At 51.4% G+C, this 17,770-nt stretch overlaps 1 protein-coding gene across 5 annotated transcripts in view; it reads right to left on the minus strand.

Moving 5' to 3' along the window:
• The window catches only part of GBF1 (golgi brefeldin A resistant guanine nucleotide exchange factor 1), a 2,300,480-nt gene that overhangs the window by 1,594,091 nt on the left and 688,619 nt on the right, over positions 1 to 17,770 (minus strand). The gene's annotated exons all lie outside the window — the stretch shown is intronic.

The raw sequence follows: 17,770 nt of genomic DNA on the forward strand, positions 1-17,770 counted from the left end.
CTTCGATCTCGGATGGTCTTCTTCGATCGAAAAGACTTGCAGGCGGGGCAGTCTCTAGCCTCGTGTTCCGGAGAGAGGCAAAGGTTACACACCTGATGGAGGTCGGTGTGGGGAAATTTAGACCCACATTTTGGGCACTTTTTGAACGGAGTCCTTTCCATCGGCCGGGACCGGAGTCGCGGAGGGCCCGAAGGCCGGTGTCGATGAACGGGATGGAGAAAGTGCCGCTTCGAGAGATGAAGATGATGAAGGAACTCGAAGAATCGAGGATTTTCCGTCGAGGCTGGAACCGTAGAAGTTCGAAGCCGGAGCACGAAGTATCACATCCGAGCCCGATGGCGGAAAAAAACAATCTGAGGATGGAGCCGAAGCCCATGCGCAGTACGGACCGAAGGAGGAGTCACCAAACTCGTGACTTCCAAAGACTGTCCAAGAAGAAAAACAAACTGCAAACATCCGGGCCCAACACCAGATGGCGATCTATGCTAAGTGTACAATCTGCAGCTCATATGCCTCGAACACATTATTAAAGTATAGGAGGGATAACGCAGAGCTGATGTGTTTATATTTACAGAACCAACCTGTATCTGAGGTGGCTTTCCCTAAAGAAGGCATGTAGATGCCGAAGCGCGCGTAGAAACTACCTGGGAATTGCAGTCACTTCACGACACAGATATACTGTTCTGAAAGTTATTGATGTCTGTATTTGTAAAAAGTCTGTGATAATTGTAGACACATTTTGTCATAAATATGCATCATAATTTGTTCAAACACAGTGAATCTATACATTTTCGAATATTTTTAATATTCTATAAATGTGTACATATTTTGACAGTTAGTATGAATGAATAGACAGATAAATGTGGTGTGTGGTTGCGTTTCTTTACATTCATGAAAATGAAAAATATTTAAAACAGTATCAATAAAAATTATTTTTGTATTTATCCATTAACTCTGTGTCCTCCTCTCCTATACATGTCAGTATGAAAGTATATTTATGAAGTTGCCCTAGGATCCTTACTGTATGTAAAGACAAGTTACACCAGTAACAAATAACAAAAAGCTATAACTCTGAAGACCTCTGTCTTTCTGGAAGCATCGTAATGCTGCATCAGCTTGACTCCCAAAAAGATGGGCACCATCAAATGGTATGACGACCAAAGTCGACTGGACAGCCTCCAAGAAAGCCGAAGTTGCCAACTAAGCCCAACGCCTTAATGCCACTGCCAATGCCATAGCACGACCTACAGAGTACGAAGTTGCCATACCACACCTTACGGTAAGCCTAGCAGCCTGCTGACCATCTTTAATCATATCATCAATCTCAGAGCGGTCGTTATCCGGAATAGATGGGGACACATTCTGTAGTGCATCCCATAAAGCATGGGAATATCGCTCCAGCACACAAGATGTATTTGTGGATCTCAATGCTGAACACGTCGAAGCAAAGATGTGTTTAACACATCTATCACGACTCTTAGGCTCCTTACCCACTGGAGTCTTAGGAACAAAATCTATATCCGATGAAGTGGCAACCTGAGTCACCAAGCTACAGGTGGAAGGGTGTCTTTGATGACAAACTGGATCCCCAGGCGTAGGCAGGTGTCTTCGTGCAATATCTCGGTCCACTGAGGCCCCCGACTCAGGCTTGGCCCAAGTACCTAATAAAATATCAAAAAGGGCCTCCCCAAACGGAAGAACAAGTTCTTTCCCTGTCTGTCCCTGAAAAATGACCTCAATCAAAGGGTCTGTGGACCTTTGCATCGTAGGAAGCACAAGTTTAAAACTGTAGCCACTTTCCTTAGCATGTGTGCAAAGGAGGAACCTGCCTCTGTACCAAGGCCAGGGGGAGAAAGCAACCCTGAAGCTGTTGAAGAATCCAGGCCACTAGCCCCTCCCAGATCAGACAACCAGCTCTCCTTCATCTGAGGCACATTAATATCAGAAATGGACAGATAGGGCCCTGCCTCAATCGACACAGGCTGTCTTTCTACAACCTCTTCCTGACAAGGAATCAAAGCCAGCATATTCCCCTCAGTCTGAATAGTTGACTACACATTGTACGGTGTCTACACGGAGAAGGAAAAACAACTTCGACAGGCGCCACTGACATCCGTGTCGGAGTCGGCTTACCGAAATCCGGCAGCGTAGGTCGAGATCAAGAAATACTGTGGACCTGCTCCAAAGCGGCGCCAGTCGACGTCGACCAGCGCCGACGGCTCAACCGTCACTGAGGGCAAACCCTCTGGCAGCACCTCACTCACCTCCTTGGGGCTTAAAGGTGCTCCAGAGGGAGATGGGGTACCAAAGATGAGGTGCAAGGATTTATAATATCCCCTCATCTGAGCCAGACGCCCCGGCTCCTAAAAACACAGGGAGATACGGTGCGGAGTCAAGTACGGCCTCCTCAACCGTCGACGGGTGGGGCCATGGGAGACAGTCTCCACGCGGTGAAGTCCAAGAATGCCGCAACTTCATCCGCTTAACTTCTGACTTTACAGGAGAACGGCGTTCTCCAGAACGGCTTCAACTCCTAGATCGACCCCACATGTGTTCCTCCCGAGACGATGAAGACTGAGGCTAGGAAACCTCCGAGGATCGTGACACACGTGCTTCCATCAACTTCAAATGCCGCTGCTATATCCACTTTGGTTTTAGTTTTTGGAAGAAGCCACTATCCTCGGTGCCATGGTGCTCACATTAAAACCACATTCAAATTGTATTCGGGTCCGTCACCGACCTATGTTGGCTAAAAGACACACAAGGTTTGAAACCTGTAGACTTGGACAAAGGCACACTGTTGCACCGATACAAAGTGTCGAAGGAGGTCAAGAAAAAAACCGACCTGAGGAACCTTTTTTACGGATCCACGTTACAGCGCTGAAAAGAAAAAACTGATGTCTGCGCGCCGGAGGGGACTTATATGACTCCTCTAATGTCATGACCGTAGTCGAAGTCATCGCAAAGCCATACAACGCCATCCCACGGCGCACAGAGTTACTGCTGCAAAATTCCCAGATCCAGGCTGTTGCCTGGGGAGAATTCAAAAGTTAAGGAATCTGCTGCTAGATGTCTCTATCAGATTGGGGAGGTAGTGGAGGGGGAAATCCTTTTAATTAATAACTATCATGTCCCAGTTGATTTAATTCATTCAATATATTAATTAAGGAAATAAACAGCAAATCCTAAAACACAATACTATATTTTCCACAATAAAAAACAAGAACCATCAGCAATTCTAGCAAACCATGCATCTGCTTATGAGAGAAGCATTGCACAATTCTATTACAATTAAGATTATTAAATTATCTGAATATATTTCCTAAGCCTTAACTCAGTAAAAAGTTACAATCTACTTGGCAGCTGGCATATGGTGCACACTTATGTAAGTAGGCACCCTGGACCAATTCAGACAACTCTTATGGTGATTTTAGTGGTCTTAGATAACCTTAGAAAGCTCTTTAAGTGGTTTTCCAGAAGTGGCTTAGTCCAGAAGGAGTGTAAAGCAGCTCGTTTTACCAGAGCATAATCTTATTGATATAGATTAAGTGAAAAAGAAACGCGTTGTATTTAAAAAACTAGGTATTTATTATAAGACACTCACTAACACATCAAAGCTATTTTTGTATCACAGTACAGCACCCACACTCTGACACATGGTCACCTTTTTCCCCTGCTTTGCTTACTCCAAAACAGGTTGTGGTCAAAGTTGTATATCTGGAAAATCAAAGGGGATGAGATGCTCCAAAACAGATCCATATACTGAAAATGTGTTGTTCAGCCTGTTTTTTATTCAGAATAATGAACAATGTTTAGTTGATGTTAATGTTGAGTTTTTTAGAATTGAAATATTTTTCAAAGCCCCTCATCAAGGGATGCATTGCCGGCTCGCTCCGTATTAATATCACTGCATCAGCTGCGAAGTATTGCCATTTAAGGCATATCCAGGTTCAGGTCTAGCAAAAATCTTCCCACATCGTTATATATATATATATGAAACAATATAGGTGCATGTACACAGCGTTGTTGGACACCTACTTTGATTGGAAGTCAGATAAGCATTCTCCCAATCTTCCATATCGGACCCAAAGTTGTGATATTGTGATGAAGGCATTGCAAGGCGAGCAGTAGGATTCCAGGTATCTTTTGTTCCCTCAAGGTACACCAGCAGATTCTGTTGACTGAGTCTACACTGCCTTCAAGTCTATGAAGGTTAAGAACAGGGTAGATTTCTTTATCTTTACATATTTAATACATGTGATGAAGTGAATCCTTAACTGTAGGAAATTAGGATCTGCTTTCATGGTTACCCCCACTTTTTGCCTAGTGCCAGTAGGTTTTGACTGCAATTTACTGGTATCCTACCAGCCAGGATCCCAGCATATGTGCTGTCTCTCCAAAAATGGCTTTGGTAAGTACTTTTGTACCTTCACAATGGGCTCCTCGTGTACCTTTATAGGTCCCTAGTATATGGCACTAAGGTACCCAGGGCAAAGGTACAACAGGGGTCTTCCATGGGCTGCAGCATGTATTGTACTACCCTTGGGAGTGCACTTAAACTTCAACTACAGGCTTGCCATTGTAGCCTGTGTGAGGTGGTGCTTACACCTCTCAAGACAGATATAAATTTTAATGTATCTCAGATCACTACACTTAAACCTATAAGTCACCCTTATTGAAGGCCCTTCAGTCCTGAAGGCACGATGCTTGGTTATAAGTGTGAGGGTGACCCTGCATGAGCAGGACACTCCCACAAATCCTGGAGTCGATTCTCCAGGCTTTGTAAGTGTGGTCAGCCATTTTAAGACATATAGTGGACATCAGTCATTACAAGATGTTTAACTATATGATGGCTGCGCCAAACCTGGTCATGTTTGGTATCAAACATGTTGGAATCATACCTGTACTAGGAAGCTCCTTAGAGGCGCCCCCTGTACTCCCAGTTACAGGCTTTCAGGGTAGCCAAGCAAGCTAAAGCTCCAGCCGAACACAGACACTGTTCTGCCCTCCTGCTGCTGAGCTCCAGCAGGGGAAGGTAGAACAATAGGTTTCCTTTCACAGGTAGTTGTGACTAGGCAGGACTTGGTGTATTGGGCTGAGATGGGGGTGCTTTCCAACGCCACCAGACTGCTTTAAAAGGCATATTTGGTGCATACACTGGTTTGAGCCAGTTCCCGCTCTGGTGCAAAACTAGACTAAGGACAGGAGAGTATCCTCCCCTTTGCCCAGTCACTCCTCTGGGAGTGATACCCAAGTCGTTCTAACCCTTCCCTTAGGTATTCAAGGGCTCCTCCGTAGGTAGGTCCTCAGATTTGTCTAGAACAAGACTCACCTTTAAAATGAAGACATTCTTCGACCTTCTGGACACTTGGACTTCGCTGGAATTTGCCTGGAACCGAGACTGCGTCAAGGAAGACTCCTGCCGCTCCTGGTCTCGCTGTTCTGCAAGTAATCTGCCTTGTCTGTGTTTCTCTCAGGCTCTCCAGGGACCAGTGGGCATCAAGGGCATCTGAAGTAGTCTTCCTCCCCATCTGCAGGCACCCCATCTAAGCTGATGAGTCTGCTGCTCCTGTTATCGTACAGGCTTCGAAAGGCTAAGCAACACAAGTGGAGGATCATGGCTCCCCACAGGCCTGACTTGTCTCTCCTGTAATTTGGAGGACAGTATCCCTCTTCAGAGTCACTGGGACTAAACCCCTGTGCACCACATGGACTTGCTGTTGCAAAGGTTTGTTACCTCTGCACTCCAGAGATCTTTGGGGTAAAAGAAGCTCCAGCCTCCAACACCTCATCCCTTGAAGATCTGTGTCCTCCCTGCATCCCTTGCATCGTGGTCCTTCATCTTTGGTGAGCTGTGTGAGGTCCTGTTGCGACTCCTGTGCCTTTGGCCTGCGAGTCCTCTCGATGGTGGTCTTCTGCTTTAGTGGGCTAGTCGGGTTGCTCGGGGCCTGCTCGGGCAATCCTGCACGTGGGGAGTCCCTTGGACCTTGCTGCTCCCAACGATTGCATCATTCCACCTTCCACACCAGATGCAGCTACACGGCTTGTTGCTGCTCCAGCCTGACACCAACTACCTGGACACTGACATCAGAAGTTGGACAGCTCGTATACGGCTCCTGGTCTTCCACAGTGTCGCCGGGTCCCCACAGCAGCAGCAACAAGGTCCTCGTCAACTCTTCTGAACTTCCTGCTAAGGGTGGGCATTGTGCTTCCGTGCCTCCTAGTAACCTCCAAGTGGCACAGACACTGTCTCCTCTGCTTGCAGATTATACTCTTCAAGAATCCATCCTTGGATTCCACCAGACTTCTTCACAGACCTCTCCAGAGGTTTTTCTTCCCAAGTCTTCCATTGTGTGAAAAAGTGCCATCTTTCTTGCATGGTATGCCCTCACTTTTTGGTGAATGTACTTTGACTGAGTGTGCCCTGGGCTCCTGCCAATCAGGTGCCCAGGGCCTATGTTCCTTCCCTAAAAACCTCAAACCCAAATTGGCAAACCCTGGCCACATGTTAGCCCCTGGTAAATGGTACCCTAGGTACCCAGGGCCTTGTGACCAGGGAAGGCCTCTAAGGGCTGCAGCACTCATTGTGTCACCCTGTACCCTAACACACACACACTGCACTTGCAGGCTGAGTGTCTGGGCACAAGACAAAACAAAGTGTCGACATGGCACACATCCCTGTGTCACATGCCCACCACCTACACTGCCCTGGCATACATCAGCCACCCCTCTAGCTGGGTGCCCTATGCCAGTGGTGTGGGCACAGGAGCATGAGCCCTGTGCCCCTACAGTACCCAGGTCCATTCCTGGGCACTGTAAGTGCAGTGCTGCCATTTAAGAGTACATGGTGCTGAGGGCTCGTCAAACACGAACTCCACAGCACCATAATGGCAACACTGAAGACTGAGAAGTTTGGTATCAAAATTCTCAGCACATTAAACCCGCACTGATGCCAGTGTGGGATTTAATGTACCAAGCACCACAGAGGGCATCCTAGAGATACCCCTCAAACCTAACCTACAATCCACGTCTGGTCTGGGAGGCTGCCTAGGCTGCCACACAGCAGACATGTTGCTGGACCCCTGGGTAGGAGAGCCCCTGCTCTCCTGGGCCTGTAACAATGCACATCCTGGGCGAGGTGCTAGATCTCCTCCCCCAGGATGGACACGGGGAAGCTTCAAAGGCATGCCGCCTCTGTGAGCTTCCCCAGGCCAGTTGCAGCCCCCACTCTGGCGGGAAGCCTGGCCGGAAACCCCAAATAAGGACAGGGGATGTGCCAGCCTGCCAACCCCACCCCTCAGGTGGGGGAGGCGAGGTGAAGCACATCTCCGGGCGCCCGCCATCTTGAAGATGGGAGGCCCTACCCAATCAGGACTAGGCTAGAATAGGGGGTGTACCCACCCAGGACAGGGACCCATTGGTCCCTGCCCTTCACCTACCTGTAACGCCCCTAAAGAACAAGTTACTTACCTTCGATAACAATATATCTATAATAAACATTAGTTAGTTAGATTCCTAACCTTAGAATATCCCCAGGCGTCAGGCTGGATCCGGAAAGATTTTTGTAGCAATACCCTTTGCCCGTCGGTAGGCGTCGTCTGCGGCTCCGCGTCCGTCGTTGGCGTTGTGCGCCGGAATGACGTCGGAGTACTTAGACGCCGACCTCGCGCGCTGACGTCAGTTCTTGTACATAGCTTTCCATGCCAGGAACGCAGAGCCATGCAAGAAACCGACACTGGTGCCAAAAAATCTAGGGCCCTGAAAGGGATAGCCTTAACCCTAGATGTCGGTTCGCAGAACAGGGAGGATGGGTGGGTCGGTGAGGAATCTAATTAACTAATGTTTCTGACAGATACATCGTTACCGAAGGTAAGTAACTTGTTCATCTGAAAGAAACACGTTTGTTAGATTCCTCACCTTAGAATAGATACCCCAGCAATACCAACCCCGGTGGTGGGTCTGCGAACCAAGATCACACCAGAAAGTCCTGGAGAACAGAACGGCCAAAGAAGCCATCTCCGGACTTGGCTGTCCAGGCAATAGTGCTTAGCAAACGTGTACAGTGAGGCCTACGTCGCCGCCTGACAGATGTCCTGCAAGGGAACTCCCCGTCCCAGGGCAGTAGTCGCCGCTGTGGCCCGGGTGGAATGGGCTCTCAGCCTAACAGGAGGGTCCTTTTCGCCAAGGAGTAACAAACCTTTATACACAATACGACCCACCGTGAGCTGGTCCACTTGTGTACAGCCCTCCCCTTCTTGGCACCTACGTATCCAACAAAAAGTTGGTCGTCCACCCGGAAGCGTCTGGTGCGGTCCAAATAAAAGGACAGCGCACGTTTGGGGTCCAGACGGTGGAGCCTCTCTTCCTCTTTCGAAGGATGCGGAGGCGGAAAGAAGGTGGGCAATGTGACAGATTGCCCGATGTGAAAGGGGGTCACCACTTTTGGAAGAAAAGAAGGACGAGTCCATAGGACAACCTTGTCCGGATGAACAGAAAGAAAAGGAGGCTTAGATGACAGAGCCTGGAGCTCACTCACCCGTCTAGCCGAGGTGATAGCTACCAGGAAAGCAGCCTTAAGAGTCAGAAGACGAAGGAGACAATTTTGAAGAGGCTCAAAGGGAGCGCACATCAGAAAAGTCAAGACAAGATTCAAATCCCACTGAGGCATTACGAATGGGACAGGAGGGAACATGTGAGTAATGCCTTTAAGAAAACGCGAAACAACAGGGGATTTGAAAAGAGAAGGCTGATCAGGAAGCCGTAAGAATGCAGAGATCGCAGAAAGATAACCTTTCAAGGTGTCCAGAGCAGAGCCCTGCTGCGCCAAAGAAAGAAGAAAGAGGAGAACCTCAGAAAGAGGGGGGGAAAGGGGATCCACAGCCTTTGCTGTGCACCATGCCACAAATTTTTCCACCTGCAGGCGTATACCGATTTTGTGGAGGGACACCTGGCTGCCAGAATGACATCACAGACTTCAGGAGGCAAGTCAAATGGCATCAACTGTCGCCGCTCAATCTCCACGCATGGAGGTGGAGACTGGACAGGTTCGGGTGGAGGACCGTCCCCAGCTGCTCCAACAGAAGGTCCTCCTGAAGAGGCAGTCGTACCGGAGGATCGATTGATATACTGAGTAGCTCGGGATACCAGTACCTTCGTGCCCAATCTGGAGCCACTAAGATGACTTGGGCCTGGTCGCGCCTGATCTTCTTCAGCACTCTGGGCAGAAGTGGTATAGGCGGAAAGGCGTACAACAGACCGCAACTCCACTCGCGACGAAAAGCGTCTCCAAGCGAGTGCCGCCTTGGAAATTCCAACGCGCAGAACTGCTGACATTGCGCGTTCTCTTCGGTGGCGAATAGATCTAACCAAGGCTCTCCCCACGCCAGAAAGAGACCTTGTGCCACGTCCGAGTTGAGACGCCATTCATGATCCATCATGCACCGACGGCTGAGTTCGTCTGCTCTGGCGTTCAGAGAGCCCGCCAGATGTTGAACCACCAGGATGATGCCCTGGTGTTCCAGCCATATCCAGAGGCGCAGAGCCTCTTAACAAAGGGTCCACGACTCCACCCCGCCTTGTTTGTTGCAATACCACATGGCGGTGGTGTTGTCCGTGAACACCTGCACGACACTTCCCCGGACAGAGGGAAGGAAGGCTTTCAGTGCAAGCCGGATCGCTCTCAGCTCCAACAAGTTGATATGGAGTTGAGACTCCGCCGGAGACCAGAGGCCTCTGATCTCCGCCTCTCCCATGTAGACCCCCCATCCCAGGAGGGACGCACCCGTCACTACTACGTGCTCCGGTTGGGGTAGAGAGAGGCATCTGCCCCTGACCCAATCGCGGTCCTTGAGCCACCACTGCAACTGTTTCGCAGTGCCCTCCGAGATCAAGACATGGTCGGACAGGTTGCCTCGATGCTGGGCCCACTGAAACTTCAGGTCCCACTGCAGAGCCCGCATACGCCACCTGGCGTAATGCACCAACAGGCGTAATGCACCAACAGGATGCAGGAGGCCATCAGCCCCAGAAGCCGCAGCACCAACCTGACCGAAACCCAGGATAGAGGCCGAAAGATGGGAATCAGAGCCTGAATATCCCAGACCCGCTGTTCCGGAGGATAGGCCCGGAACTGCGCCGAATCTAGCACCGCACCGATGAAGAGGAGCTTCTGGGAGGGTCTCAGGTGTGACTTCGGCACATTGATGGAGAACCCCAGCAAATGCAGGAGGTCGGCCGTAGTCTGGAGGTGGGAGACGACTGCCTGGGGCGAGCCCGCCTTCAACAGCCAGTCGTCGAGATAGGGGAAGACTGGAACCCCCTGAGCTGCGACCACCGCCATCACTTTCGTGAACACTCGAGGGGCACTGGTGAGGCCGAAGGGGAGCACGGTGAACTGAAAGTGCTCCTGACCCACCATGAACCACAGGTAACGCCGGTGGGCCGGCAGGACGGGGATGTGAAAATAGGCGTCCTGCAAGTCCAACGCTACCATACAGTCTCCAGGGTCGAGGGCAGCCAGAACCTGAGCTAAAGTGAGCATCTTGAACCGTTTCTTCCAGAGGAAGGCGTTGACGCTCCTGAGGTCCAAGATAGGGCGTAGGCCCCCTTTCCCCTTCTTGGGAACCAGAAAGTCGTGGGAATAGCAACCACGACCTACTTTTGGACCAGGAACGCGCTCGACGGCCTCCTTGGCCAAGAGGGCCATAACTTCCTCCCGCAGAAGATTCAAGTGATCCCCCGACATACGGTGGCACTGCGGTGGCATGGCTGGAGGGGTCGTCTCAAAGGGGAGGGAGTAGCCCCATTGGACGATTTGCAGCCCCCACCTGTCCGATGTGATGGATCGCCAGTGGAGCAGGTGATGGCAAACTCTGCCGCCCACTGGCGTGGAATGGGCCTGAAAGCTCGGACTAGGAGGGCTTTGAGGCGGATGCTGCCGGGGTGGGTGTGGACTGACCGGCACGTTGTCCTCCAGTACCGCCTCGGCGGAATCGGCGACCGCGTGCAGGTTGGTTCTGCGGCCAGTGGCTAGGCGGACGTGAGGAGGCGCCCCTTCCTTGGCCACGAAAGGGACTAAAGGCGGAAGTTTACGGTCGCGGGGCCAAGAGACCCAAGGAATTGGAAGTAGCCCGGGAGTCCTTGAAACGAGCCAACGCACTATCCGCCTTCTCACCGAAAAGGCGAGTGCCATCAAAGGGCATATCCATGAGGGTACTCTGGACATCCCCCGAGAAAGACGTGGACCGCAGCCAGGCGTGGTGCCAGAGCGCCACCGTGGTGGAAATCGCCCTACCCAGTGAGTCCGTGGTGTTTAGTCCACACCGTATGGCATGTCGTGCTGCATCTCGCCCGTCAGCAAGCGCCTGGCTGAGTCGTGTCCGGGCCTCCTCCGGGCACAGGGGCAGCACGTCCTCCACCGCATCCCACAGAGAGTGGGAGAAACGGTCCAAGAGGCAAGCGGTGTTCAAAGACCGCAGGCCCAAACTCAGAGAACAGCTTCTTTCCGAACTGTTCCAGCCTCTTGGATTCCCGATCCGGAGCAGCGGACGGGAAGGAGGATTGGGAAGTCGAGGCCTGGATAACCAGACTCTCGGGGGTGGGGTGTTGGGACATGAAACTGGGGTCGCCCGGAGCAGGGCGGAGTCGCCGGGTCACGTTCCGATCCACAGGAGGAACTGTGGAGGGCTTGGACCATGTGCCCTGCAGAACATCTATGAGGGCCTCATTGAAAAGCACCTCTGTGAGGATGTTAGTCCTCACGGCCACAGCAGGCAACTCGAGCCTCAGGGCTTTGGCCGCCTTGCGCAGCACCACTGAGAAAGCTGCACCTTCCTCCGAGGCCACAGTCGGAGGAGAGATGAACCCAGCGTCCAGGGAGGTGTCCAGACCACTGGCATCCCCCAGTTCGTCTGCCCAGTCCTGTGAAAGGTGGGCCTGTCTGGCCATAGGGTCCTCAGACCCCTCCCAGTCGCCCCCGTCATCCGATTCCTGATAAACAGGAGGAATGATCGGAGCCGGGCGGTAGATGAAATGCTCAACCATCGGCGTCGGGTGCGCCGTCTAGCGGCGCCGCGCCGGCGCCGGGCCCGCACTGGGGCTAAACCGGGGAACGGCGTCGTCCGGGGACGGCGCGGGGGGCGGAACCGGTGTCGGCGCCGGCAGAGGAGGCGTCGTGAGGTCGACCGGCGCCAGCAGAGATTCCGGCCTGGATCCCTCGGGGACCTGCGGCGTCGGGACCGAAGTCGGCGCCGGGGCCGGAGCCGCCGGCACGCGATGTCGCCCAGTCGAGCCCGCGGGGCCCGAAGGCGCGCCAGCAGGCGTAGACGGCGGAGCCAGGCCCCTCATGGCCGAGAGGAAAGCACTGACCACCGCCGGAGTCGCGTCAGTCCCAGGGACCAGCGGGTATGGAGACGGACGCGGCTCCTGCGGCTCCGACGTAGCCGCGAGGGTGGGACCACCCTGACCCTCTGCGGAATTGCGCGACCGGCGAGGGGAGTCCGAAGAGCGGTGTTGCCTCTTGGACTTCTTTAATCGCTTCGACTTACCCGAAGACTTCGAGCCCGACGAGCGATGACGGTGGTTGTGGCTCCGCAACCGGTCCTTGGACCTCCTCCTGGACCGGGACCGTGAACGGCGCGGAGCCGAGCGCCGAAGCTCGAGAAGCTTACGGGACCGCTCCCGCCTAGCTTTCGAGGTCAAGGCCTGACAATCGAGGCACGACTCCGCATCTTGGTCCGCCCCCAGGCAGTAAAGGCACCGGCGATGGTGGTCCGTCACCGATATCAGTCGATGACAGGAGTCACAGGCTTTAAACCCAGGCATTCTACCAGCACCAGAGTAGAGTCGTACAGAAGACCAAAAAGAGTCAAAAAAGTTTAGTCAAAAAGTGACTAAGGGGTAAGCTCTTCCTGGATCGGCGCTTTCTGTAGCAGAAAAAAGAAGAACTGACGTCAGCGTGCGAGGGCGGCGTCTAAGTAGTCCGACGACGTCATTCCGGCGCACGACGCCAACGACGGATGCGGAGCCGCAGACGACGCCTACCGACGCGCAAGGAGTATTGCTACAAAAATCTTTCCAGATCCAGCCTGACGCCTGGGGATATTCTAAGGTGAGGAATCTAACTAACGTGTTTCTTTCAGATTCTAGTATTTAGGGGCATCCTGAACCTTCCTGTAGGAGAGTAGGGTCTGCTTTCTATGTTCACCCCCACTTTTTGCTTTTGCTTCACTGGTTTTCGACTTAGATGTGGCTGTGGGCCTGCTAATCAGACCCACAGCCCAGCTGTTCTCTCTCTAAATTCACACTATGTACTTTAGGTACATAACCCAATTGGTAAGGATCACCTTTTTGGGCAGTGTACCTTAGGTACCCAGGGCATAGGTTTACCCTAGACCTACCAGGGGCTGCAGCATGTATTATGCCACCCCTGGCTGGCCTTCCATTATGGCACAACTGGCTGATCACTCAGCTGGGGCAAGGTTGTGTAATCACCCCTTGCTTAGGTGTAGTATTGCTATACATACCTTATATATAGACACATGGGTAACCTATCAGTCACTCCTATGGCAGGCCTTAACAATCCTGAAGGCAGAGTGCTTGGTAACATGTGAGATGGTGCTCTAGCATGAGCTGAGCCTGTCTGCAGCTTTCGGAACCATGTCCTTATAGCTGTTCTATGATATCGCCTACCATATACTCTTAAAGCGCCTTATAATCCTCACGGTTATGGTAACTATGGTTTGGCTTTATCAAAACATGTCGTGTAAGGTGTCTAACACTTTGGAATACTACCCCCACACCATTTCTGGCGATGAGGATAGTATTCCTCCCTTCTAGAGGGAGAGGACATGTTGAAGACCTACTACCCGGTTAAAGTTAACCAGAGCCCCAGCATCACAAAACGGATGCTGCTGACACAGACACAAGTCTGACTTCCTGCTGCTGGGAGTCCTTCCAGCGAGGGAGGCTTGGATAATAGGTTTCCTGCCTTGGGAGGTGCTAGCACCACCCTAGACAGGCCTTAGTGTATTGGGGCAGGGAGGGATGAATGAAACGAGACACTGCCTGGGGCACACAAGGTGTTCCATGCATAGTCCAGTTCAAACCGGTGCTGGGGCACTCCAGCCCCAGTCCTGGTGCGAAACTGGACAAAGGGAAGGGGGTGTAACCACCCCCCTCCCTGGTCCCACCCATAGGAGGGACCTGGCAGGTAACCCAGCCCCCCAGATTAGTATAAGAGTGGGAGCTGAGTCCCTAGGACTTTGGATTATCCTGAAAAACTGCAACTTGAACAGAAACTCTGGACCTTCGACATTAGACTACGGAAGAAGACTGAAGAATCTCCCTTGTGGCCAAGGAGTGGCCACCCTGTGCAAACAGGCACCATCAAGCGACCTGCCGTTTGCTTTGCTCAACGTTCTACGAGGAACCGACTGGAGAGCCCGACCAGCGCCTTGACTTCCAGACTTCTCCGACCCTGATCCACATCCACAGCAAAGCTGAGATCCGTGGAGGCGACGAGAGACGTGGGACAGGCTACCTGGGGAAATTGGCTACTTGCTTCCAGCGCAGCTTCTGAGGCATCCTCGAAGTTGTGCTCTGGGGATTGAGAAGCCCCAACCCCGAGCACCATCTGCACCGAAGATAAGCCCTGCACGAGTTCTGCGTGGGGCCCTTCTGCATTTTCCTGCTCGACGCGTCTGTCCGGTTGCTTGCCCGTTGGCTAGTGACCTCTGCGACGATGAACCTTTAACCTTCCACCGCTGGTTTGGCTCCTCCAGACTGGCCCTTGCTTCCCTGTGAAAGAGAAGCACCTCAGGCCTTCCTGCTCTTCAACAGAAGCGAATCCTTCATTCTGCGTGGGTTGCGCTTGCCAAGGCTTGTTGTGTCCCAACTCGACATCGACGCCGCCGACAGCAAGAGCCCTCGTGGGACAGCTCGCCTCCTGGTTCTGGTCGTCCTCGACGTCTCCTGGTACCCGTGGCTGCTGCGACAAGCTTCACCTATTCACCTGCATCTTCACGACATCGCCTGGTTCATTCCCGGCTCCTGGCTGGTGACCTAGACTCTGTCCCCTCTGCTTGCAGGTATCCTCCTTCTTGATTCCATCCTTGGAATCCACCTGACACTCTTTACTGACTGCCTGTCATCATCTTTCTTCAGGCATCCGTAGGAGTCGACGACGAAACCCGACGCAAGTTCACACGTATGCACCCGCAGCCCGTGGGCTAGGTAACTTGAGTACTCCGGTGCTCACAAGGGTATTGACTATCCTAGTGTCTAGTTTCCAAGTCTCTAACTCCTAGCTCCTTCCGAAGTGTCCTAAAACTCTTAATTTCTAAATACTACTATTTCTATCGACTTTAACGCATTACGCGTGAGTGTTTCCACTCTGCACCTGAATCCCGTGGGCCTCCCACTGCCTAGCAACTGATAGGATAGGGTAGCCCTAGCGATTCCCTAGGCCTAGGCCTAACCTGTGTTCGTGACAGTGGTTCTTATACCACTTACTTAGTGTATGGTTTGCGTGGCCCCTAAGGCCTAACTGTATTACTTACCTGTGTGACTTATGTATGCTTAAATAAGACTGTGTTGTACTTACCTCGAATCTCATAAAGAGTGCTGAGGGTATTTTGACTAGAATAAATACATTCTATTTTTATATATATCTGTTGTGGTGTCCTTTCATTTGGTATTCAAGGGATTGCAAATGGTATAACAGCTGGCTTCACATGCCATACAGAGTTTAGCCTAAGACTGCTCTTGTCCATGCTACAACTAGGATAGCTGGTCTATAAGGTTGACTTTACAACCAATCACCATAAGGGTTGTTTGGACTGACACAAGGTGTACACTAGAACTAGTGACATCATATATCAGGCCAACTTCTCACACTTCCTTCCCCAGATTCCAGATTCCAAAAATACAAAGAAGAGCAAGAAGAAAGAAGACCTGCCGTGCAGCTGCTAAGAAGAGGAAGACGCCAACTGCTTTGGCCCCAGCCCTACCGGCCTGTCGACCCTCGAACCTGCTCCTGCTACAACCCGGCACCTCTTGCGGCCAGCAACCTCACAAACCCCGGAGGACCTGGATACCTTTTGGCTCTAAGCACCTGGGACTCCCATTAGCAGAGGCTATGCTCAAAATCAGCTTCTAATCCCTGGCATCAGCCCGGAAGCGCGAACCCTGCACACTCTGCACCCGCCAAGCCTGGCCTGTGCCGGAGTGAAGAAAGACCACGAGGACGACCCCCCGGCGACTGTGACCCCGAGTCCGGCACCCAAGGACTTCCCTCGACGCTCCGGACGACACCTGCAGCCTCAGAACCAGGTAACCCCCCCAACCGCGATCAACAGAGGGTAAGATTTCCCGACACCAAAAGGCACCCCTGCACCCAGCGGCCCCCTGTGCCCAACGCCCGGGTACCTACCTATCCTCCAACTACCCAACTTACCTCTCAAAGTGATGGTGGCACCTGAGGAATCTTCGTCCCAGAGCTTGCAGCCTTTTTCCAACCAGGAGCTTTCCCATTGAAATCAATTGAGCGCCCAAAGGCTCAAAAGCACCCTGCACCCAGCCGCCCGAGTGGCCCTGGCAGTGTAACCTCTACACCGATCTACTTCCCCATTTGCCCTGAGCAAGTGACCAGAAGCCCAGCTCCCACAGCCGCGTGGCCTGCTAGTCAGCAGCCACCAACCAAGGCCCCCCTGCCTCCCATAGGATAAGCCGATACCCTATGGAGGAAGATTGGGTTAACATTGACTGGTTTCTTCTGAAAGTGTGGAGTTTCTAAAACTTAAAATATTCACCAAAAATCAACCGAGTAACGAAAACACTCACCTGCTATTAGGAGAGATCCCAGTGCTGGATCTTGGTGCCCAGCAGTGACCCTGGAAAGTACTCACAACCGTACTTACCATTAACCCAATTTTCTTCCATAGGAAATCATCAACTGTTTTTCTGTGAAATTTCTTCAAAGTGTCGATTTTTGCAAACTACAAATATTCTTTAAAAAATCGTACCAACTCTGAAAACGTAATTGCTTACCTGTTTTAGATTGAGGTCCCAGTACTGAGCCTAGGAGCCCAGTACTGGATTACCACAGTAACGAGAACATACCATACCTGTACCTTGAATTTTCTCCCATAGGGAATCATTGACTGTTTTTCTATGAAATTTCTTCTGTCAACTTTTAAAATAGCAAAATATTGCCTAAAAATCACAACAGTAACTAAGTCGACTTTACTCACTTGTTACCAAGAACTGTCCCAGGAATGAATCTAGGATCCAGTCCTGGAGTTAGAAAAGTAATCCTGAAAGTAATCTGTTGCAAAAAACTTAAAACTTCCATTGAGCTCAATGCATTATTGTGTTTGAAATTGTGTTGCCTATTGCAACAACTTGTAACTAGCTATGAAAGCCAATTGCATATTGCAAAAGTATTTACCTAAAGCATCTCATTCTGAGAAAGTATATTTTAATACCTATTGTTGGTTCTAAAATAAAACAAACATATATTTTTTGTATAAACCATTGGTCTAGAGTTCAGTTATTGAGTGTGTGAGACCATTTGCTGACTTAGCGTGTACAACAAATGCTTTACACGGTCCTCTGATACTGCATTACTGCTCGACCAAGCTACCACTTTAGAGAGTAAGGTTATATCTAACTTTAACCTCAGCCAAACCTCTGGGGACTGTGGACTCAGTACACACTGTACCTATTTTGGAACAGTATATACAGAGCCACGTTCTCACACATTGTCATCTAC

Source organism: Triturus cristatus, chromosome 1_2 (assembly GCF_964204655.1).
Source record: "Triturus cristatus chromosome 1_2, aTriCri1.1, whole genome shotgun sequence".
Taxonomy (NCBI): Eukaryota; Metazoa; Chordata; class Amphibia; order Caudata; family Salamandridae; genus Triturus; species Triturus cristatus.